At 44.8% G+C, this 25,142-nt stretch overlaps 1 protein-coding gene across 10 annotated transcripts in view; it reads right to left on the reverse strand.

Annotated features, from left to right (window-relative positions):
• The window catches only part of LOC126213566 (zinc finger protein 99-like), a 599,001-nt gene that overhangs the window by 168,633 nt on the left and 405,226 nt on the right, over positions 1-25,142 (reverse strand). The gene's annotated exons all lie outside the window — the stretch shown is intronic.

The following is a 25,142-nucleotide window of genomic DNA, read 5'->3' on the forward strand; positions in this document are numbered from 1 at the left end:
TCTAGAAACAGTAGTGTATTACATGGAGTACATAAAGTCCGGGAAAACTTTCAATTATTTATTGCACAAGAACCAAGCATTGTACAGATGTCATACATATGTCATTTTGAAGAGAAATCCCAAAATGTTTTTTGATGTATACCAGCGCAGTGTAGTTTGGTAATTTGCCAATGATAGCACTACTTGCAAACACTGCAAGTTCAGGTGTGGAGTGAGCTTTCTGTGTGTTGAAGTTTGACAAAAACAAGTATGCTACAGCTCTTCAACAGATGTTTAGAACCATGTACAGTAAGAAGCCACCAACAAGGAAGGCTATTTACCACTGACACAACAAATTCGTTATGACAGGTTGCTTATGCCCAGCAAAGAAAAGTGTACATTCCAGTAAGAGTGGAGTGCATACGAGAGACATGCTGGGATGGATATGGCAAGAATTTGATTATCGTCTGATGTCTGCTGGGTCACTCATGGTTCGCATATTGAGTGTTTGAAAAAAACAACTTTCAGAGTTTCTTTTCAAACTGCAATATGTATATCTGTACAATGCTTAGTTGTTGTGCCATAAATAACTGAAAGTGTTCTTTGACTTCATGTACACCCTGTATTTTAACAATATTAACGTATCCATATTCTGGAGCTACATATACACACCACAAGATGACAATAAGTAACCTAGCCAACTTCAGAATTATTATGAGATTAAGTTACCTATTTTTGATTTACACTTTTGATCATGCCAATTATGTTAAGAACAGTGAAATGTACTTCACCTTAATAATGCCAGCTGTAAATTTGAAAAAAAAAAAAAAAAAAACGAGTGAGACCTATACTACTACTATAACATGACCTTCATTCATTTACACTGCATTTGTGCATTGCAACAGAAGAATATTTGAAGGAGAAGATCTCTGTCTCCAGTTACAGGTTAGAAACCACACACTTACACAATGAACGGAACATAAACGCAACACCAAAACAGTATTTCACAAACAGTTTACCTACTCAACAGTGTAGTACTTGTTGCTCCGGCATTATGTGGCTCCAGTGGAGTGGAGTAACGGACAACCTGAGAATGCCTATCTTTAAAATCTGTCCTTTCAGTTGGTCATAACTGCAAAATATTAGAATTATGGCCCAAATTTCAATGTCGCATCACCTACAGCACTGATGTCCTGCAAGTATAGAATCAAGTAATGGAAAACCTTGGATGGAATGTAACAATGTTATGAAGAGCAAAGTTGATTGGCTGGTTGGTTTGTTGGTTTTGGGTATAAAGGGACCAAACTGCAGAGTCATCAGTCCCTTTCTCTTGACAAGCAAGGCTCAAGGTACAAAAACACTCAACACCACACCTAAAAATAAAACATATGGAACAAAAAAAAATGGGGAAAACATATACCACAAGGAAAAGCAGAAGAAGGTATTCAAACCACAGAGCATATGGTCTGGGTCAGCTGATCACAATAATAAAAAGAGGATGAGCCAGCCACTCTGCAACACATTAAAATTTCCACCCCAAAAAGACAAGGCGAGATGAACACATGTAGGGAAAAGACAACCACAAAGACAAATAAATGCATAGAAAGTGCGACAGAAATAAAAATGGAGGGAGGGTGGCGACCTCAGGGGGAAGACTAGACACTCACCCTAGATGGTACGGTAAAACACCCCTCACGAATAAAAAGAAGAACTAAATCTGCTGTTGAAGCACTGTTGCCCAATACTGAAGGTAGGGTGCTGGGAACGTTAAAAGTCCACCACAGTGCAGCTAGATGTGGGCAGTGCAGCAAGATGTGCATGACAAGTAATATGTGAGCCACAGTGACACCGAGATGGGTCATCGAGACAGGGGAGGTGTTAGCCACATGCAGTTTCTACATCTACATCTACATTTATACTCCGCAAGCCACCCAACGGTGTGTGGTGGAGGGCACTTTACGTGCCACTGTCATTACCTCCCTTTCCTGTTCCAGTCGCGTATGGTTCGTGGGAAGAACAACTGTCTGAAAGCCTCTGTGCGCGGTCTAATCTCTCTAATTTTACATTCATGATCTCCTCGTATATAAGTAGGGGGAAGCAATATATTCGATACCTCATCCAGAAACGCACCCTCTCGAAACCTGGCGAGCAAGCTACACCGCGATGCAGAGCGCCTCTCTTGCAGAGTCTGCCACTTGAGTTTGTTAAACATCTCCGTAACGCTATCACGGTTACCAAATAACCCTGTGACGAAACGCGCCGCTCTTCTTTGGATCTTCTCTATCTCCTTCGTCAACCCGATCTGGTACGGATCCCACACTGATGAGCAATACTCAAGTATAGGTCGAACGAGTGTTTTGTAAGCCACCTCCTTTGTTGATGGACTACATTTTCTAAGGACTCTCCCAATGAATCTCGACCTGGTACCCACCTTAACAACAATTAATTTTATATGATCGTTCCACTTCAAATCGTTCCGCACGCATACTCCCAGATATTTTACAGAAGTAACTGCTACCAGTGTTTGTTCCGCTATCATATAATCATACAATAAGGGATCCTTCTTTCTATGTATTCACAATACATTACATTTGTCTATGTTAAGGGTCAGTTGACACTCCCTGCACCAAGTGCCTATCCGCTGCAGATCTTCCTGCATTTTGCTACAAAAGTTTGTTGTGCATACTGAGATTATGCCATTCCATCTCCCAAAACTGAAAAACCTTGTGGCGTAATAATGATCACAGGTCAGTTACAGGGATGCCAATCTCCAGAAGTGGTTTCCATGTAACCTGTTTGGCCAGCCTGTTGGAAAGTTCATTACCTGGGATTCCAATGTGGCATGAGGTCCACACAAACAACAGGGATCGACTGGATCATTCCAGGGCACAGATGGACTCCTGGATGGTCGCTACCAAAGGATGGTGAGGGTACGACTGGTCAATAGCTTGTAGGCTGCTCAAGAGAAGAAACAACTCACCAGGGCATGAATGGATGTGCTCAAGAGCACAAGAAATGGCCGCCAGCTCTGCAGTCCAAACACTGCAGCTGTCTGGCAAGGAGGGCTGTTAAATATGTCCTCCATGAACATATGCGAAGCCAACTTGACAATCATCCATTGAGCTGTCAGTGCCAACCACTTCATGGTTCCTGTGTATGTCAAGAATCGAGAGGAAGTGACAGCAGAGAGCTGCAGGGTTAACTGAGTCCTTAGGGACCTGTGAAATGACCAGGCAAAGATTCAGCCTCAGTGTACACCATGGTGGTGTACATGAATGGACCTACAGCATAGTTGGTAAAAGCAAGAACTCGAGACAGAAGAGATCGGATGTGAACCGCAATCTTAAGCCCTGACATGGGCCCCCGATGCAGGAGAGAAACGCCATGGATGGGAAAAGGAGATCGTAATTCGGATGCTCAGGAGAACTGAATGTGTGCAACGTAACTGGAGAGCAGTTAGGCACACCTAACCTTCAATGAAGGAACTCTGGCCTGGTCACTGGACTCATCCTGAAACCTCCTGCTGCCAGTCGATCATCACAGTAGTACTCTGGGTCGAGTAAACGTAATGCTGAGGGTGCTGCGAAACAATAAACCAGACTCCCATAGTCAAGACAGGATTGAAAAAGGGCCGTGTATAGCTGCAGCAGCGTAGAGTGATCTGCACCCCAGTTGGTGTTGCTCAGGCAGCAGAGGGCATTGAGGTGCTGCCAGCTCTTCAGCTTCAGCTGGCAAAGATGAGGAAGCCACATCAATCAGGCATCGAAATCCAGTTGTAAGAATTGATATGTCTCCATTATAGTGAGTAGACCATGATTAAGGTGAAGTTCTGATTCCAGATGAACAGTACAATGCAGACAGAAGTGCGTGACACATGACTTTGCAGCAGCTGGAAACTGGAAGCCGGGGGCTAGAGCCCATGACTACGCCTTGTGAATGGTTCCCTGTAGGCGCTGCTCAGCAACACCAGTATTGGAAGATCAGTACGAAATGCAGAAGTCGTCTGCATACACAGAAGCTGAGACGAATGGCCTGACAGCTGCTGCAAGACAGTTAATGGCCACTAAAAATACAGATACACACAATACAGAGCTCTGCAGGACACCATTATCCTGGATATGGGGGAAACTGTGGGAGGCACCAACTTGAACATGGAAAGTATGGAGTGATAGGAAATTTTGGATAAAAATCGGGAGCAGGGCCCGGAGACCCCACTCATATAATGTGACAAGGTTATGATGTCACCAGGCCACGTCTTAAGCTCTTCGTAAATCAAAAAAGATGGCAACCAGGTGTTGGCGTCTGGAAAAGGCTGTTTGGATGGCAGACGAGGGAAACTAGATTATCAATGGTACAGTGACCCTGGCAGAAACCACTCTCACATGGAGCCAATAGGCCACATGACTCCAGGACCCAACACAACCGCTGACTTACCATACGTTCTAACAGCTTACAAATAATGTTAGTGGGGCTGATGGGGCGATAGCTATCCACATCAAGTGGGTTTTTACTGGGATTGAACACTGGAATGCCACTGTGATGGAAAAACGTCATCACATCAGATATAGTTCAAGATGATGAGGAGATATCACTTGTAGTTGAACAAAGATGTTAGATCATCTGACTGTGGATCCGATCTGGCCCAGGAGATGTCAGGGCAATGTGCAAAGACGCTGAGGAACTCCCTCTCTGTAATTGGAGCTTTATAGGTTCAATGTGACATTCATTGAACTAAAGAGCTTTCCTTTCCATTCGCCGTTTGAAGGTGTGAAATGATGGGGGATAGTTCCCTGATGCAGAGGCTCAACCATAGTGCTCAGCAAAGTGCTCGGCTATTGCCTTTGGATTGGTAGAAACACGCCATTGACATTAATGCCAGTAACATCTGTCGGGGTTTGGTACCCACAAACATGTCTGATCTTCGCCCAGACATGGGAAGGTGATGTATGGCACCCAATGGTTGAGACGTACCTCTCCCAACACGCCTGTTTCCGTCTTTTTATAAGCTGGTGAACGTGGGCAGGACCCCTTTAAAAGCTATTAGTTGCTCTAGGGAAGGGTGCCACTTATGTCGCTGTAGAGCTCTCCGATGCTCTTTAACAGCCTCAGCGATTTCCGGCGACCACAAAGGTACTGACTTTCGTTGGGGGCGCCCTAAAGAACAAGGGGTCATGTTTTCTGCTACAGAAACAATCGTTCTACTGACCCGCTCAACTACCACATCGATGGTACCATGTGGGGGAGTTCCAATGGTGACACCAGAGGTGAAAGCTTCCCAGTCTGCCTTGTTTAAAGACCATCTTGGTAGACGTCTGTGGGAATGGTGCTGGGGGAGTGACAGGAAGAAGGAAAAGTGGTCACTACCATACAAGTCATCGTGGACTCTCCAGTTGACAGATAGGATAAGTCCTGCGATGCAGAGGGATAAATCAGTGGCCGAATAAGTGCCATGAGCCACACTGAAACGTGTGGGGGGCCCTTGTATTTAAGAGGCAGAGGTCGAGGTGAGACACGAAAGTTTCGACATCTCTACCTTGGTCAGGAAGCACAGTGCAACCCCACAAGGGGGTTATGGACGTTAAAATCTCCGAAGTAGGAAACGTTTAGGGAGTTGATCAATCAGTGCAGCCAATGTGTTCACGGGTACTGCACCATCTGGAGGAAGATACATGTTGCAGACAGTTATTTCCGGTGTCATCCTTATCCTGATAGCCACAGCTTCAAGAGCAGTTTGAAGGGGCACAGGTTCACTGCATACTGAGTTTGGGACAGACACGAACTCCACCTGACACTATTATAGTAACTATAGTTCTTGTAATATCCCCTACAGCCACAAAGCATAGGGGTCCGCATTACTGGGAACCAGGTTTCCTGGAGGGCAATGCAGAAAGCAGGTGTAAAGCCAAATAGTTGCTGTAGCTCAGCCAGGTGGTGGAAAAAACCACAGCCGTTCCACTGGAGAGCGACATTATCGTAAGGCTGGGAAGGTATGAAGCATGCAAGAAGGCAGGTTACACCTCAGGGTCACCTGCTGCCAATGATTGAGCATTTGTATCCATTCCTATTGTGGATGAGGCATCAGTGACATCTAGGTCCTCAGGAGATGCTGAGATCTCCACCTTATCCACAGGTGTAGATTTGGTACGTAGTGTTGGTGTTGAGGCCACCGGAGGGTTCTTCTTCTTAGCTGTCTTCTTTGTTTGTTTGACCTCTCACTCTTCTTTCGGTGTTTGCTGGGAGGACTTCTCGGAAGTAGCTTTAGGCATGGAGGAAGAATGTGAACCACCTCATCCAGCAGCTTTTGGCTCCTTTAGCCACTGGCGAGTGCCCGCTGTGGCATTAGTGGAGACCTTGGGAGAGAGGGTCCCAAGGGACCTCCTCTGCAGGAGATGAGTGAGAGGAGGCTGTTGCTTCTCCGGCTTGGGGCAGGGGACCGATGTCCCCTGTGTTTGGGTGATCCTTGCTCCCAAAGTAGGTACTTGTGATGGCAATGGTAATGTAGCTGCAGCACATGTTGACAACTGAGTGGGGTGTAATCTTTCAAATTTACGTTTAGCCTCTTGATAAGTCAAATAGTCCAGGGTCTTCTACTCCCATGACTTTCCAATCCTTTTGGAGTACTGTGCAGTCTGGCGAGCTGGGGGAGTGCTGCTCACCGCAGTTGATACAAGTGGGAGGAGGCGTAGAGAAAGTATCTGGATGCAGTGGACATATGCAGTCTCGACATGTGGTGCTGGAAGTGCAACAGGAAGACCTATGCCCAAATTTCAAGCACTTAGAGCACCACATAGGAGCAGGCATGTATGGTTTAATATCACAGCAGTAAACCATCACCTTGACCTTCTAAGGCAATGAATCACCCTCCAAGGCCAAGATGAGGGCACCAGTGGTGACCCTTTTTCTTTGGGTCCCCTGTAAATGTGCCGGATAAAATGAACCACCATTCTAGAGTGGTGTGGAGCTTGTCGTCGGACTGCAAAGAGGAGGATGCGATAGAAAACAATCCCCTGGACCACGTTAGGGCTTTTATGGAGAGTAACGGAAACAGGAATATCACCCAGCTGGTCACAAACGAGTAATGCCCAGAACTGGGCTGAGGATGCTGTCTGAATCTAGACTGCAAAGCTTCTCTTCTTTGCCAGTGCTGTCACTTCCTCAAACTTATCCTCAAGATGTTCAACAAAAAAATGGAGGCTTCATAGGTACGAGTGAGTCCCTCTCCATTCTGCTACAGACTAAATACCGAGGTGAATATGACTCTTCTTTCTGTAGCCCTACGTTCCTCCCATTGTGTAGCAAGGGAGGGAAATGATTTAGGATCATATCTGTCAGCATTGTACTGGATCTTGTCGTTCTTACAGACTGCTGGTGCCACAATCACCAGCAAGAGATGACTTAGTCCGCTTCATTGTGGGTCAGCCACCCTGGTACCACCCACGCCAATCGGGCTCCCCCATGGGTGGCACCCAGCCACAGCAAAAACCACCTGACATGATGGCCATTGCCGGGAGTCCTGATGCCCCAGGAAGACAGGCATCTACTCCTTGGCATATGTGGGCAGTTTACAGCTCAAGCATCAGCCCTGTGTTGTCAGGGGACTACCACTAAATGGGTACATGATGGCCCCACCCCAACGAACTGGCTACCATACTGGATATTGGGCTCACAGGAATCTAATACTGTCATGGGGGCAAAAGAGTACAGGAGACAACGTAAGAAGATGACATACCCCCAAAAGTGTCCTCGCCCAAATAGTTGAATTGCAGGTGGAGATGCAAAGTCATGACAAGAGGCTCAGGACATCAAATCAAGGGGCACTATGGATAACACACACACCACATAACGCGTCATTTCCCATATGGTCCGTGCTTCTGTAGAATTTTGGAAGTGGTAGGTCGAACCATAAAACTTATAGGGCTGAAAAGTGAGAGACTTCTTTTAGTCACCTCTTATGACAGGCAGGGATACCTCAAGCATATTCTAATCCCTGGACTAGCAGGAGAAAGCAAAGTTGACACTTTTCATATTGCAAAGATGCCAAGTTGCAGATAGGCACAACAAAGAGAGTCTCACAAATAAAACTTTTGGCCCAGAAGTCTTTTGTCCAAAAAAATCTCACACACACACACACACACACACACACACACACACACACACACACACGACTGGAACAACCACACAGTGAGCAGCAGCAGCACTACTGCATGATGGGAGTGGTGACAGGGCAGGGGTAACAAGGAGGCTGGGGTGGGGAGGGATAGTAGCGTAGTGGTGATGTACAGTGCAGTGCTGCTGCGGAGGGTGTAAGGATGAGGTGCAAAGAAGGTATGGCAGCTATCGGGGTTACATGGTGGGCAGGGGAGAGGTGGGGAGGGGGCTACCGGAAAAGAAGTAAATATCCTGGGTATGATGGTGGAAAGAGGGCTGTATGGTGCTGGAATAAAACAGAAGGCTGAATAGGTGAGAACAATGGCTAATGAAGGATGAAGCCAGGAGGCTTACGTCAATGTAATTCCCACATGCACAATTCAGAAAAGCTAGTGTTAGTGGGAAGGATCCATATGGCAGAGACTGTGAATCAGTCATTGAAATGAAGGGTAATGTTCGACAGCATTCTCAGCAACCACGTGGTCCACTTTTTTTGTGGCCATTCATGCGGACAGATGGCGTGTTGGTTGTCATGCCTACATAGAATGCAGCACAGTGGCTGCAGCTTAGCTTGTGGATCACATGACTGGTTTCACGGGTAACCTTGTCTTTGATGGGATAGGTGATGCTTGTGATGGTGGTGGAAGAATGTATGGCACAGGTCTTGCATCTGCATCTATTACAGGGGTATGAGCCATGAGATAATTGGTTGGGAGCAGGCGTTGTGTAGGGATGGATGAGTAGATTCTGTAGGTTGGTGGACAGTGGAATACCACTGGGGGTGTGTGGGAAGGATAGTGGGCAGAACATTTCTCACTTCAGGGCACAACAAGAGGTAGTCAAAACCCTTGTGGAGAATGTAATTAAGTTCTCCCAGTCCTCGGTGGTACTGAGTTACAAGAGGAATGCTCCTCTGTGGCCAGACAATGGGAGACTGCAAAGATGACATGAGAGATTTGTTTTTGTACAAGATTGGAAGGATAATTATGATCAGTGAAGGCTTCAGTGAGACCCTCAGTATATTTTACAGACTAAGATGCTGCGGGCCATAAAGCATACAATCATTTTAACCACTTTTCAAAAAGTAACATTGTTACAATTTTTAATATTAGATTGCAAAGTCAGGCTAAAAAAAAAATTCTTAGTGTATAAAACCGAACTGACCTAAACGCCCCTGAATATCAAAATTTAACTTCTCCTTCTCATTCATGACCACTGTCTTCTTCATATAAGAGATGGTCTTCACTGCACACCAGAGCATTATTTGTGCTGTACTTCTTGAAAGATTTGACCATAATGTCTTCTATTACTCTACACCATAACTGTCTTTTCCACTGACACACTTGTTTGACTGTAGGTCCTTTCAATGCTCTCTGGTGCGAGTATTTGTTGGGTTTTGTCTGTAGTATGTCAACTGAATTTGGTCAGAAAAAACGCAAGAGCAGAACTGAGCCGGAACAGAGCCAGCCGCAGGTGGGTGGGAGTATCACATGCTGCACAGCTAAACATGACCGACTGATGTTGCAAAGTTGAGTCAGTTGGGCATGGTATAGCAACAGCCAACACTGCAGTACATTAGTGGAAGTTCGGGAGCCTTTCCTCACCTGCCAACAGTCATGTTAAAATATTTGCCTGAAGCCCTCAATGAACATCGTCCAATGTATAAACATCCAGCCATTCGTTTACTAAATGATTCTTCTGTCAACATCAGAGCGAACAACACCCACAAGCCTGTGACACCCAGAGTGACATCCTAGAATGCAGTATGGGGTCTGCCGTTTGAAAACTACACAGGGTAGTCTGCTATGAGGCACGAGGGAGCTGTCTGCTCACTGGAGGAAATTCACGGCCATCATCAGCTGCACCACTGCGGGGTCATCACTGTCGCAACCAGAGACCGCTGACAGTAGCATTGAGTGACCCCATATTCAGCCTTGCTCCTTGCACTGTCAGCAATGACAGGTGTCTACTATTTCACATGAGAGGCAATTGGAAGCCTCAACCAAGCTGTTCCTGATGTACTATGGCTTAGGGCTGGAAAAACGAAAGCAATTAAACATATCTACAGTTGCCCTGACATCTCATTTCACTCTCCACATGCGACAATCCAAGAGTCATGCAACACTGATGTCAGAACTTAGTCATCTCTTTGTAGGCCTATATTAGAACCTACACCTTATGTTACAGTGAATCAAAAAACCAAAAAGAAAGAAAGAAAATCCTTATATTTTGGTCACGGAAAATACATCTGACAGTCGTGAATATTATGAAGTAGATTTTATTGCAAATGGAGAACAAGTGGATATTTCTATGCTTAGAGGTAATGGAAGGCATGATTAGTTTGAGACTGTTAGATGTGCACATTGTAACCTCAAGGGTCACTAAGTGCAATGTTTGAAATCACTTCTAGGAAAATGTTACACATGTAATCACTAGGGCCATACGACTAGGCAGTGCTGGGAGTCAATATGGCTCATAATTACACATAAAAATAAAATGAATGTATTTTGTCTTCTTGTCTTGTGAACATTAGTTCTCAAAGTGATTGTTGTCAAGGACAAAGCTTCAAAAGAACCAGACACAAGGTGTGCCATAACCAGAAGCAGAATGCATTTTGTTACAGAAGGTAGCACAATTACCAGCAGATAATAAAGAACTTAGTCACTTGACACGATCACAATCGTTCAACAGAGTGTAAATTTGTCAGATAAAAGTTTAATTGTTTAATTGCTCCTTACCCCTGATAAAAAAAAAACCAACAATGAGCAGGTCTTCACCTTCGATATCTGGCTCAGATGCAAGGTTGGTCTAATGAAGTATTATTTACTGTTCCAAAGAGACGAACAGGGGAAGTATAAACATATTTAGGGTATACAGGAGCTCTGAAGGGAGCCACAACATTGCAAGAATTTAAAGAAGGGTTAATTCAAAGATATATGGAGCAAAATATTGCCAAACACTACAGGGAACAACTAGCGGCAATAATTAAGAAAAATACAAAAACTGTGAAAAAATTTGCAGATAGGATGAGGAAAATTAATGCATTAGGGTAGGATGCTGAGGTCAATGACATTTTGTAAGAAGCAGAGCAGAGGGTCTTCAATTCTTTTTTAAGTGGACTGCATGCAGAAATGACAAAGTGTGTGTGGACAGGATGTCCCACAGATTTGTGCACAGCAGTGCTGTTAACTACAGAGTGTGAGGAGATCAATTTGTCAACTGGAATGCAGGGTAAATGGACAGTGTTTGCAGCTAACATAAAACATTTCAAGTTTGGGCAAACAGGCCATGTAACGACAAAGTGTCCCCAGCCTCACGGTGATGTGAATAAGTAACAGTTTTAAAAGTAGAGGAGCAGGGAGAAGTAAGGTATTGAACACTAGCTGGGACCCCTGGTCCACCTATGGTCTTCTTAGTAAGACTAGATGCTACAAAACTTTTTTTTGTTTGGTTTTTTTAGGGCGCAAAACTGCTATGGTCATTAGCGCCCAGCCTGTGACTTAGGAAACAGTAAAAAAAACCGAAACTGAAAATCAGCAGCAATGGGAACAAAGTCATAAAATTGGAGAAACTAAAAGCAGAAGGAAGGCTTAAAAATCCACTACAGAAAGGGGGTGGTTGTCCCCAAAAAAAGCTTCAAATGACTGACGTCATTTCACTAGCACTAATAAACTGGAGAACGCGGTCGGCTGAGCGCGTGTCATCTGCTAAAATCGACGATAGATCAGGCGATAGCTGTAGACGGGCGTGTAACGGATTAAAATAGGGGCATTCAATTAAAAGGTGTCTTACCGTCCACAGCTGAGAGCAGTGGGACAGAGTGGGGGAGGATCGCCGCTTAAAAGATGTCGATGGCTAAAAAGACAGTGCCCTATCCGGAGTCGAGTTAAAATTACCTCCTCCCGATGACGCGTTCGGGAGGAAGAAGTCCAAGCGCAAGGAAGAGCTTTCACTTCCCGCAATTTATTATTGGGAAGTGTTGACCAATGTGCATGCCATAAATGAGCAACTTTGCGACATAAACCGCTCCGTAGATCGGTGAAGGGAAGCGACGGAATAGCTGGCCGAGGAAGAGAGACTGCAGCCTTGGCCGCTATATCGGCCGCCTCATTCCCACAGATACCAGCGTCTCCCGGGAGCCAGAGGAACGCCACCGAGACGCCCCCCAGATGGACCAAGCGCAGACAGTCCTGAATCCGGTGGACCAGAGGGTGCACAGGGTAAAGAGCTTGGAGACTGAGGAGAGAGCTGAGAGAATCTTAGCAGATAACGTACTGTATCCGCCGATGGCGGCGGATGTAGTGGACAGCCTGGAGAACAGCGTAAAGCTCCGCAGTATACACCGAACACTGGTCGGGAAGCCGAAATTGATTTGGGGAGTCGCCAACAATATAGGCACTCCCTACACCTAACGATGTTTTCGAGCCGTCGGTGTAAATAAATGTGGCGTCCCTCATTTGTGCACATAGAGCAGCAAATGCCCGACGATAAACAAGTGTAGGGGTACCATCCTTGGGAAATCGACAAAGGTCACGGAGCAGGCAGATCCGGGGATGGAGCCAAGGCGGTGCTGTACCCCAAGTTGTCAAGAAGGTTTTAGGAAAGCGGAAGGAAAGAGAATGGAGCAGTTGACGGAAGCGGACTCCCAGGGGTAGTAGGGAGGAGGAGCGGCCAGCATACCCTACATCAAATGAGGCGTCGAAAAAAAGGGCATGGGCTGGATTAGCAGGCATGGAAGACAGATGGCTAGCATAACGACTTAGAAGGACCGCTCGCCGATTGGACAACGGAGGTTCAGCAGTCTCAGCATAAAGGCTTTCCACAGGGCTAGTGTAAAAAGCTCCAGACACTAAACGGAATCCACGGTGGTGGATAGAGTCGAGACGCCGAAGAATAGACGGCCGAGCAGAGGAGTAGACTATGCTTCCATAATCCAATTTCGAGCGCACTAAGGCGCGATAGAGGCGGAGAAGGACCACTCGGTCCGCTCCCCAGGAGGTACCATTCAGGACACGGAGGGTGTTAAGCGATCGCAGACAGCGAGCCGAAAGATAGGAAACGTGGGAGGACCAGCACAGTTTTCTGTCAAACATAAGACCCAAGAATTTAGCGACGTCTGAAAACGGAAGGTTGACAGGTCCTAGATGTAAGGAGGGCAGAAGAAACTCCTTACGTCGCCAAAAATTAACACAAACGGTCTTACTGGGAGAGAAACGGAAGCCTGTTTCGATGCTCCAAGAGTGGAGGCGATCGAGACATCCTTGAAGACGTCGTTCAAGAAGGCTGGTCCGTTGAGAGCTGTAGTAGATCGCAAAATCATCCACAAAGAGGGAGCCCGAGACATCGGGAAGGAGACAATCCATAATTGGATTTATAGCGATGGCAAACAGTACAACACTCAGCACGGAGCCCTGGGGTACCCCGTTTTCTTGGGAGAAAGTGCGGGAGAGAGTAGTGTTCACCCGCACCCTAAATGTGCGCTCTGCCATAAATTCGCGAAGAAAAAGGGGCAGCCGGCCTCGAAAGCCCCAAGAGAACAGTGTGCGGAGGATGCCTGTCCTCCAACAGGTATCGTATGCTCTCTCCAGATCAAAAAATATTGCTACCGTTTGGCGTTTCCGGAGAAAATTGTTCATGATATAAGTGGAGAGAGCAACAAGATGGTCAACTGCAGAATGATGCTTTCGGAATCCGCATTGGGCAGCTGTTAAAAGACTGCGGGATTCCAGCCACCACGCTAAACGGTAATTCACCATACGCTCCAAAACCTTACAGACACTACTCGTGAGAGAAATGGGGCGATAGCTAGAGGGAAGATGTTTGTCCTTTCCAGGTTTCGGAACAGGAACGACGATAGCTTCCCGCCATCGTCTGGGAAAAGTACTGTCGGTCCAAATTCGATTATAAAGGCGAAGGAGGTAACGCAGACTGTGGGTTGATAAATGCAGCAACATTTGGACGTGGATACCATCTGGTCCTGGGGCGGAGGAGCGAGAAGAAGAGAGTGCATGTTGGAGTTCCCGCAAGGAGAAAACAGTATTGTAGCTTTCGCGATTTTGAGAGGAGAAAGCAAGAGGTCGCACTTCCGCTGCACGTTTCTTCGGAAGAAACGCTGGCGGGTAATTTGAAGAGCTTGAAATCTCGGCAAAGTGCTGACCCAACGAGTTAGAAATTGCGACGGGGTCCACTAATGTGTCATGCGCGACAGTGAGCCCAGAGACCGGGGAGAAACTAGGCGCGCCTGAGAACCGTCGAAGCCGACTGCAAACTTCTGAGGAGGGAGTGAAGGTGTTAAATGAGCTAATAAAGAATTTCCAGCTTGCCTTCTTGCTATTGCGGATGACACGACGGCATCGCGCTCGTAGCTGCTTATAGCGGATACAGTTGGCCAAAGTAGGATGGTGGCGGAAAACGCGGAGAGCACGTCGCCGCTCACGTAGTGCATCACGGCATGCCTCGTTCCACCAAGGAACTGGGGGGCGCCGGGGCAATTCGGAGGTGCGTGGTATTGAATGTTCCGCAGCTGTAAGAATAACGTCGGTAATATGTGTGACCTCATCGTCGACGCTGGGAAAGTGACGGTCATCGAATGTCGCTAGAGACGAAAAAAGTGTCCAATCGGCTTGAGCAAACTTCCAGCGTCGCGGGCGCATATATGGCCGTTGAGGCTGCAGTCTAAGGACACATGGAAAGTGGTCACTCGAGTGTGTATCATCAAGGGCGAACCATTCGAAGCGCCGAGCTAGCGGAACAGTACCGACCGCAAGGTCCAAATGAGAAATTTGCCGTGGAGGCAGACAAAAACGTAGGGACCCCAGTGTTGAGGCAAACTAGATCTGCTTGGTGGAAGACGTCTAGCAATAGTGAGCCACGTGGACAAGGATGTGGAGATCCCCAAAGCGGGTGGTGGGCATTGAAGTCCCCAACCAGCAAATATGGGGGTGGAAGCTGACCAAGAAGATGAAGGAGATCAGCTCGTGCCATTGGTGTGGACGATGGAATGTATACAGTACAAAGAGAGAACGTGTATCCGGAAAGGGAAAGACGGACAGCGACAGCTTGGAAGGAAGTGTTTAAATGGATTGGGTGATAATGGACAGTTTCATGGAGAAGAATCATGAGTCCTCCATGTGCTGGAGTGCCTTCAACAGAGGGGAGATCATATCGGACGGACTGAAAATGAGGGATAACAAAGCGGTCATGGGGACGCAGCTTTGTTTCCTGAAGACAGAAGATGACCGGCGAGTAGGATTGTAAGAGTATCGACAATTCATCCCGATTGGCTCGAATACCGCGGATATTCCAGTGGATAATGGACATAGGGTGAACAGAAAATGGAGGAATGTGACCAAGGTCGCTGTCAACTCAACGACTGCTCTGAGCTTGCGACCGACAGCATGGAATGGCATTCAGCCGAAGGCAGAAGATCCTGATCCATAGGTTGGTCAGGAGCAGCTCCTGCCACCAGCCGGTTGATCGGCCGCCAGCAGTGCGCCTCGGCGACACAGAAGACGGCCGAGGGCGACTTCCGCCAGGTGGTACTGTAGATGGGACACGCCTTGGCGGAGAAGGAGAGGAACTGGGTTTCTCTGTAGCCTTCTTGGAAGTATGATGTTTAGAGGAAGGAGGAACCGATGGTTGGGAAGTTGCCGTACGTAAAAACTCTTCACGAGTATGCTCTTTTTCCGAAGTCTTGGTGTCTGACTTTTGGGCTCGAGATGTAGCAGAACTCGACGAAGGGTGAGCCAGAGAGTGGGCAGGCGAAAGTGGTGAGGTTGAACGGGCGATCTTTGCGCTGGCCGATCTGACGACCGTGGCACTAAAGGTGAGGTCGCAAGTCTGCGTGGCTGCCTCCTTTGTTGGCCGATGAGAAGCAAGGACAGCGCTGTATTTTCCTTTCTGAGGCACGGTGGGCTGTCGACTGGCGAATAATTTTCGAGCAGCAAAGGTCGACACCTTTTCCTTTACTCTAATTTCCTGGATGAGCTTTTCGTCCTTAAAAACGGGACAATCTCGAGAGGAAGTGGCGTGGTCACCCATACAGTTGATGCAGCGAGGGGATGGAGGTGGACAAGCACCCTCATGGGCATCCCTGCCACACGTAACACATTTGGCCGGATTGGAACAGGACTGGCTGGTGTGATTGAACCGCTGGCACCGATAGCAACGCGTAGGGTTCGGGACGTAAAGGCGAACGGAAATTATCTCATAGCCGGCTTTGATTTTCGATGGTAGTTGAACTTTGTCAAATGTCAAGAAGACAGTGCGGGTTGGAATGATGTTCGTGTCAACCCTTTTCATAACCCTATGAACAGCCGTTACGCCCTGGTCAGACAGGTAGTGCTGAATTTCTTCGTCAGACAGTCCATCGAGGGAGCGTGTATAAACGACTCCACGCGAGGAATTTAAGGTACGGTGCGGTTCCACCCGGACAGGGAAGGTGTGTAGTAGTGACGTACGCAGCAATTTTTGTGCCTGGAGGGCACTGACTGTTTCTAACAACAGGGTGCCATTCCGTAATCTGGAACAAGACTTTACAGGACCTGCAATTGCGTCGACACATTTCTGAATAATGAAAGGGGTGACGGTGGAGAAGTCGTGACCTGCGTCAGACCGAGAAACAACAAGGAACTGTGGCAACGATGAAAGAACTGTCTGTGGCTGAGACTTAGTGAACTTACGTTTGTGAGCAGACATAGTGGAAGGTGAGGAAACCATTGCGGAAGAATCCCCCATGATTACCGGCGTCTCCGATGGCGCGCTCCTCCCTTGTGGGGGCCCTCTCTGAGGGCACTCCCGCCTTAGGTGATTGTTCACACCTCAGGTCACACCTCCCGACAAACGGACGGAGGGACCAATCGGCACTTTCGGAAGGTATCAGCTCGGGTAATCACCCGTCCCTGGGCCTGGCCGTTACCAGGGGGTACGTACGTGTCCTACCTGTCTACCCGAGGCGGGGAATTACGCGTTACCCCGTCACCGGCTACGCATGGAAGTGCGTGGGTTGGCCTTCAGACACGCACAGGGAGGAAGAAAGAGAAAGGGAAAGGAAAGGAAAGAAGAGAGGTCTCAAACGCCGCAGCGGAGAAGGTAGAGAGAAGAGGTAAGGAAAAGAGAAGGACAAAGGAAGGAGGAAGACTTACAAGCAAGGAAGGATGGCGAAGAATGTAGTATATGTACAAGCGTCCGTCTCCGGACGTAGGCACAAACCATAACCCCAGAGAAAGGGAAAGAAAGAGCCAGAGGTGAATGGGTGAAGGGGGGGGGGGGGGGGGGGTGGCGAAGATGGGGGATGGGGAAGGATGCGGAAAGGGAAGGTATGCAGCCCGGAAAGGAAGGAAGGCCACATCAGCTCGGGGTCCCGTGCTCGCTACGCACTGCTACAAAACTGTATGCAGAAGTGGATGCGATAAGAAGAATAGTAGGGAAAAAGGATTCCATGATATTATGGGACACAGGAGAACATGTTTCAGTCACCAGTAGTGATCTGGTGGAATGTACGCAATTGGAACCACCACAGTACATACTGCAAGGAGTGGGAATAAAGACATCACACCATTAGGACAGCGGACTTAGACATCCACCTGGATACGGCTTAAGGCGCAAAATCATGAAAAGTTCAATTTTTAATTTTTAGCGTTTTCTGAATCTGCAGACTATTACCTTTTAATAAATATATAATAGACTACAACTATTTTTAATTTTTTTTGAAATGTGTTCTACATGGGCGTGACCCACCATGGCGCTGTTAAACTGCTGTCAAATGGTGTTATTATTAACGTCCGTGTTCATCAGGTACATTTTAGTGATGTGAGATAAAGTATGTGTTGTGACTAACCTGTGATGGTTCAATATATATCGCTGGTGTGATTGTCAATTGTTTCATGTTTATTTACTCTGTCATTATCTCGAAAATATTCGTAATTAATTCTGTTTCTTGAGTCTCTGTTTTATTGAAGTATAATAATGAGTAAAAGTAAAGTTATCAGAAATCCTCTGAAGGCTTTTAAGAAAAGGAGAAATGTTGGAAAGCCAAAGGTATTTAGAAATATGGGAATGAAGATAGGTTCTAACATGGTACGAGCGATACTTGCCTTAGACAAGGAACGCCTTCGGGCTGCAGACAGGGCTGTAAAGAGTCTAGAAATACAAGCAAGAGTAAACAGGAGGAGGAACAAGAGGAAGCTGGAGGAGGAGTTTGCAGAGGATGAAGATAATCCATCCTATGACCTGGAATGCACAAAAAAGTTAATACAATCTTTGTCGCTCGATTCCCAAAACTTTTATTTTCTCATACTAATTACATGTTTTCTAAGGATCTTCCAAACATATTTGTTTCAAACTTTCAGTAAATATTACACAGTACCTTCTACATAATTTAACACAGCCTTTTTCCAAAAAACTGTAGATTTTTGAATATATAAATAAAAAATTGCAAAAAAAGATGTTGTGAATTTTCATTACAATTGAAAAAAATCATCTTTAATAACTGAACTAATATTTTGTAAAATCCCTGTGTTAAGCTGTAGCCCATATTCCAATAAATAATCTGTAAAAAGTTCAACTTCCTACCTCAAATACTTTGTGAGGAAAGATGTAATTTATAAGCGTTATTTTAACATTGCAAGTATAGGGCGTTCCGGAGCCCCTTAATTGAAACATTAATTACAGATTGTGGCACACTAAATTGAGGCCTATGACATGATTCTGGGATTAGATTTCTTTTATCAGCATTGTGCCATAATTAACTACCAGCTACACAGGGTGGAAAGTGGCAGAAAAATGGTTCAGTTAGGTTAAGTCAAGGTAGAGAGGTGGCAAGGAGAGTGAATAAATTAAACCATGAACACTCATAGCAAGACTTTATTCGCATGATTATGTATCTAAGGGTCCTGGAAATTACTTTGTGTCACTGTTGAGTCTAGCTTGCTGGTACAAATTTTGTGTGTGATGGAACCATTAGAAGAGAATGAAGTATTAGATCAGGTGGGTTGTTCATTTAACAGACATATCATGCACATATCTGTTTCTATGTACCATTTCAGCACATAGGGCATATGATTAACAAACCATTTGTTAATTGCTAATATCTTGGAGGAAGAAGGATGGGACATGTGGGGGAGTCAGCCATGGAGAACTGCCAGACATCACTGAAGCTGTATGAGGACCAAAAGTGAAACATCTAGAGGGAAGCAATAGGGAACAGATGACAGAACTACTTCTGGAATTCAGTGATTTATTTTTTCCAAAAGGACCATTATCAGGTACACTTATTACACAACACTACATCCCTATAGGAAATAAATCTTCAGTCTACCACAAGCCATACAGAATAGCTAGGTACTTGCACCCACTTTTGGAGTTATTAATCGATCAACAGCTGAAAGATGGAATAATTGAAGAATGTAACGTCGACAGTGGGCAGGAATAGTTGTGCAAAAAATATGTTTGATTACAGACACCTAAATGTGAAAACCGTAATGGATGCCTACTCTTTCCCAAACATAACAGAAGTTATGGATAATTTAGAGCTATGCTAATTTTTTAACAATGGATTTGAAGAGTGAGTATCACCAGATAGAGCCTGCACCACAGGACTGACAAAACAGAATTTCAGGCACCCTGGGATGACTACCTAATCAGACGGATGCCATCCACATTAAAAATGCACCTGTAACATTTCAGAGATTGTTGGACGCAATACCCAGAAGTCTGAAACCATGGCAAAGCTCTGTGTATCTTCGTGAAATAATTGTCTATAGAAGTGATATCAAATAGCATATGCAGCGATTAAGGGAAGTATTCCTAAGGTTAAAAGCAGTGAAGTGAACACTGAGTACAGAAAAATGTGATTTTGCAATGGGTTAGATAGCATACCGAGGACATACCACAAGATGGAGTTAAGACAGACCCAAGATTAATTACAGCTGTATGGGAATTTCCTGTACCTTCATCTGTAAAAGAGTCGCAATCATTCTCGACTTGTGAACTATTACCAGTGGTTGATAAAAGGATATGCCAATATTGCCAGAAGGTTACACAATTGTTAAAAGAAGGGTACCAAGTTTGTATGGTCAGAACAGTGCCAGCATGCTTTTGAGGAGTTAAAAGAAGCTTTAAAATTGAGTCCAATTGTGCTGTTTCCTAATTTTAATAGCAAATTTGTTTTATTATGTGATGCATGATTACCATGCAACAGGCTGTGTCTCATCAGAAGAGGTGGAATGTGCAGAACATTCAGTAGCTTATGCTCAAGGGAACTGAATTCTGAAGAATGAAATTATTCCAAAATGGAGAATGGGATGCTAACCGTATTTGCGGACTCACATATTTCAAATTTTATCTGTATAGTAAAACATTTAGAGTAATAACAGATCATGTGGCATTAAAATGGTTGTTGGGGTTAAAGAATCATTCCCAATACGTTGACACGATGAACAGTAAGGCTAAGCAAATAAGATTTTGGACTTATATACAAAACTGAGAAGAAGCATGGAAATGCAGATAGCTGAAGTGGAAAAGCAGCAGTATTATATATTACTCAGAATATCAGGGAACTTGAAACCCAAGTAAAGGTCTTGAATAGGGAAGTAATTATTAAAATGGTTGCAGTCCATAGAAGATAGTGTTTCAGCTAGAGGTAAATTTGTTGCAAGAACGGCAGTATTTAAAGGGTCTAAGGAAAGTACAGAAGGAACTGTTACTGAAGATGAGGGTGGTTTCATAACCTGAGCACAAAGACTTGCCCTTTAATTTGGAGTAGCCACAGCATCATTGAGAATTGATGGAAGAAAAGTTTCTATTTCCACTTCTGTAACAGTAGCAGGGAAACAAGAACATCATGAGTGCTACATAATTCATGCATAGCTCGTCACAAGGGGAACACTGAAGAAATTTGTAAGAGTAAAAACTCAGCGACTGTCATTAACTGCAAAAGATGAAGGAAGATACGTAGAAATGGAGGAAGCAAAGATACAAAAATGCCACAGAGAGAAAATCATGGTCTGTCCACATATGGTAATATGAGTGGGGCAGGATTCCTGTTGCTAATGGGGCAAAGGAGGAAAGAAAATGCAATTAAAATGTGGTCCAGCCAGAATCGTACTTTCAGCAGGTCAAGGCACATGGATTGTACCCTAGCTTTGAGAACATGGTAGTAGCAGATAGTTGTTGCAAGAAATGGAGGGGTACATCAAGGAGGGTAGAGTGAAAGGTGAATGCTTTCTTATTAAATGGAACAGTATTCAACATAATGGGGCCTACTTTCTGCCTGTCCACCGCAGCTGCAGGGATAACTCACTTGAGTATTTCCCAGCCACATTTGTACTGGCCAAAGGAGCCCATGGAAGTGCCACATGCCACAAATCTGAGCAGCTTATATCAAACTCTAGAGCCAGAACTAATGTGATCTATAAAAACACTTCTGAATCAGCAGGAGGGTTCCAATCTCCCTGGAAACCTTATGCAGCGTGTAAATTCATATTGTGAAAAATCAGCACTGGAAAGAGACAACACTGACTATTGTCATACTAACCACCACAGCAGCACTCGTTCTGTTGAGCCTGGTGTTGTTCTGGTACATAAAAAACAAAGAATACCACCAAGTTCGGACCCAGCCATTGTTCAGATTCCACCTCATTGGATAATCGAATCATAAAAGAAGCAGAATGCACAGTGATATAATATGAAGAATAATTGATTTATTTTCGCTTTTTAGTGAGGAGTAGAGAGTAAGAAATGACTGTGCAAGAAGCATAGTAATGAAATTAGTACCATGGTGTTCCAGTTAAGGTGCAGGGCAAGGGGCCCTATGGAAATGTATAAGATTCAGTGAAAAGGTTCAGGTAACTAATTGTTAGAACGATACTTAAGAGGGAAAATAACGCTGGAAATAAAGGTCACCAGTAACACTGATGTAATGGATAGTATAGTTTGGTCAACCCGACAGACAGTCTTGATAAAAAGGTCAATGTAGTGTATCGACCGTCAATGGTAAAATGGTTCAAATGGCTCTGAGCACCATGGGACTCAACTGCTGTGGTCATTAGTCCCCTAGAACTTAGAACTACTTAAACCTAACTAACCTAACTAACCTAAGGACATCACACACATCCATGCCCATGGCAGGATTCGAACCTGCGACCGTAGCAGCCGCATGGTTCCGGACTGCACGCCTAGAACCGCGAGACCACCGCGGCCGGCGTCAATGGTAAAAGAATATGCCAGAGCAGAAAGAGTTGAAACAGAGCCAGCTGCAGACAGGTGAGGGTGTTATGCATTGCGAAGCAAAACATGGCCAACTTGCTTTGCAAAGCAGAGCCAGCTGTGCATAGTATAGCAACAGACAATCCTGCAACATGCTAGTGGAAAGACAGAAGCTTTTCATCACTTGCCACCAGAATACTATTTATAACACATGCCTTAAACCCTAAAGAAACAAACTGGAGTGCTGAAGTACTCAGCGGTTTGTATACTACATGATTCTTCTCCCACTATCACAGCCTATGCCACATGCCTGTGACACACAGAGTGACATCCTGGAATGCAGCATGGGGTCCACCAAAAATGAATGCAAGACAGGGCAGCCTGCCCTGAGTCACAAGCAAGCTGTCTGTTCACTCTAGATGCTGACTTCTGTGAAGATGTGTCAGTGCTAGACATACAGCAAGTCTCCAACAATGAAGGCCACTCTGCCAAAGCCATATGCACACAGTTTACTTTGATACAACATGTCCCGTGGATGATACAAACTCATATGCCAGTTGCCGTGCAGTTCTAAGGCAGTCTGTTGTGACCTTGCAGCCAAATAACGGTGCTCTCTTCTGAAGTCACACATGGTCGGCCCTGCTCTGGACTTTGGGATACAGTTTCAGTCTCTCTGAGCTGTCGCCCCGTCCAAGAAACACTGGAACAATTCACACAAATCCATCAGCCCACATTAATTTTTTACTGTCCTGCTTCCTTTCTTCCTACGGCCCTCCACTGCCAAGTCTGGTAGGCATTTTCTCTGTGTCATATTGCACTGTCTGTAGCTGTGTACATGGTTATTGTGGATGTGGGGTTACCCAACAAACACTACCTCATTTCATACATGCCCTGACATCATTGGCATAGTTGTCAGTTGACGGGAATGCCATCTTCCGTGCAAAACACGATCATACAGACATCTGGTTGACAGTATGTAGGACTGTTTCGTGAACTAAACGCAGGACAGGGGTGGTGTTGTTTGTTGCTTTAATTTTGGATAACAGTAGTTTTGGCCATTTTGCATTCAGTCCTCAATTTGCACAGTCTTCCTCATTATTTTCAGTTCTTCCTTACTAGCAAACCAATCATGAATGGTTCTTTTTGGTGGAGAAGGACCAAAATGCCACTCAGCTGCTCTGTTTCCATATTGTTCTGCATATGCTATTACCTTCAATTTATAGCACACATCATATGAAACCTCTTTTTTCTATTAGGAAACTACTAAAGAAAATACTCTTCTGTTACCGATAATACAAATGACTTTCAGTTCAAGTTCACTGGCACTGTAGACTGCAGTGACACATCATAGGCTAGACAATGTTCTGGGTTTGTGATGGTAGGGCAGGAGGGGGACAGTGTTAGTAAGCTTGTGAAGCTCCACAACTCATGTTCATCACATCGGTGCACTGCTGCTGCCAGTTGAATCCAGTGTTGCCAGATAGAGATAGGTTCCCAACAGCATTGAATATATGGCCTGTTTTTTAAGCCTGGCAGGAATTTTACATCAAATAATGGACATTTTTACATTTTGCGTAAAAGACACACCTGAATGTTGTAGGAAATTTTTTGAAGATAAAAGTGTGTCTTACTCCATAAAATATGGAGTGCTTTTGTTCTCTCTAAAATATAAGGCCCAATTGATGATGTTTCCTTGTGAGTGACACTCTTTGGGTATCAGTGACCTGTCCTTCTTTCCTAACCTTCCTCTTTCCAGATGAAGGAACTAATCATTCCCAGAGCTAAGGAAGTTGCTTGTACTTTTGTGTGCGTGCATTGTCAGTACTAGCTATTTCATCTCCTGAAGTTAAGTCGTGGCCAGCCATTTTGTCTCACCAATTTGTAGTTTTGAGCCATTCCAAAATGTAAGCACAAGAGTAAAATATAATTTTCTGAACCTTATCTTCGTTTTTTGCATCATGGTTTAGCTGTAGTATCTATTTTCCTGTCTGGGGAGGAAAAATGTAAATAATTTCTCACATCTATTTTTTGAAACTTACAAGTAGAGGTTACAATGATATGAAGACTGTCTTAACATACCATACCTAACTTACTGATCATTATGACACTTCCTGTGTGCTGATTTAAACTGCATACACCATGTTACAAAATACATTTGGTTTGGCTACAGTGTTACAGGCATTTTAAGTTTAAATTCTTCATGTTTGCTGCCAGATTTGCAACCAAAAATACTGATTAAGTTGTGATATCCAAAGAAGAATTTAACGTCAACGATTCTTACTACACAGAAGGTAGGTCAGGAACAAAGTTTACATTTTTTGTTAGTTAACTTCAACCTAAACAAGTTTTTAAAAATGTGTACTGTAAAGAAAAGAATTTATGGGGGAATTATTTTGTGGATGAAACAATAAAAGTTTCATTTGCTGAATAAGTTACAGAGTAATACATCAGTATATGAAGGCTGGTGCATTGTTACACATTATTAATACTAGCTTTTTGTTAAAGATAATGGATAGTAAGTTTGAGAGAGAGAGAGAGAGAGAGAGAGAGAGCGCAACTTAGCAAATGTCTAGTTTTAAAATAAAGGAAAAGAGGAAGAAAGAGTTGTGAAGAGTATGTACAAAGAAAGTAAATGCAAAACCACTCTTGTCACTGGAGTGTAACAATCAGAACCCTATTTAGGTTCATACTAATCTGCATAAACTTCAGGAAAATCAGTAAAAAGATAGTTACATCCACGAGCCCAACATGGAAATATGCAGTAACAAACAAAATAATTGTTAAAGTGCAACAACTTCCATAATGTTTAA

This window comes from Schistocerca nitens, chromosome 11 (assembly GCF_023898315.1).
Source record: "Schistocerca nitens isolate TAMUIC-IGC-003100 chromosome 11, iqSchNite1.1, whole genome shotgun sequence".
Taxonomy (NCBI): Eukaryota; Metazoa; Arthropoda; class Insecta; order Orthoptera; family Acrididae; genus Schistocerca; species Schistocerca nitens.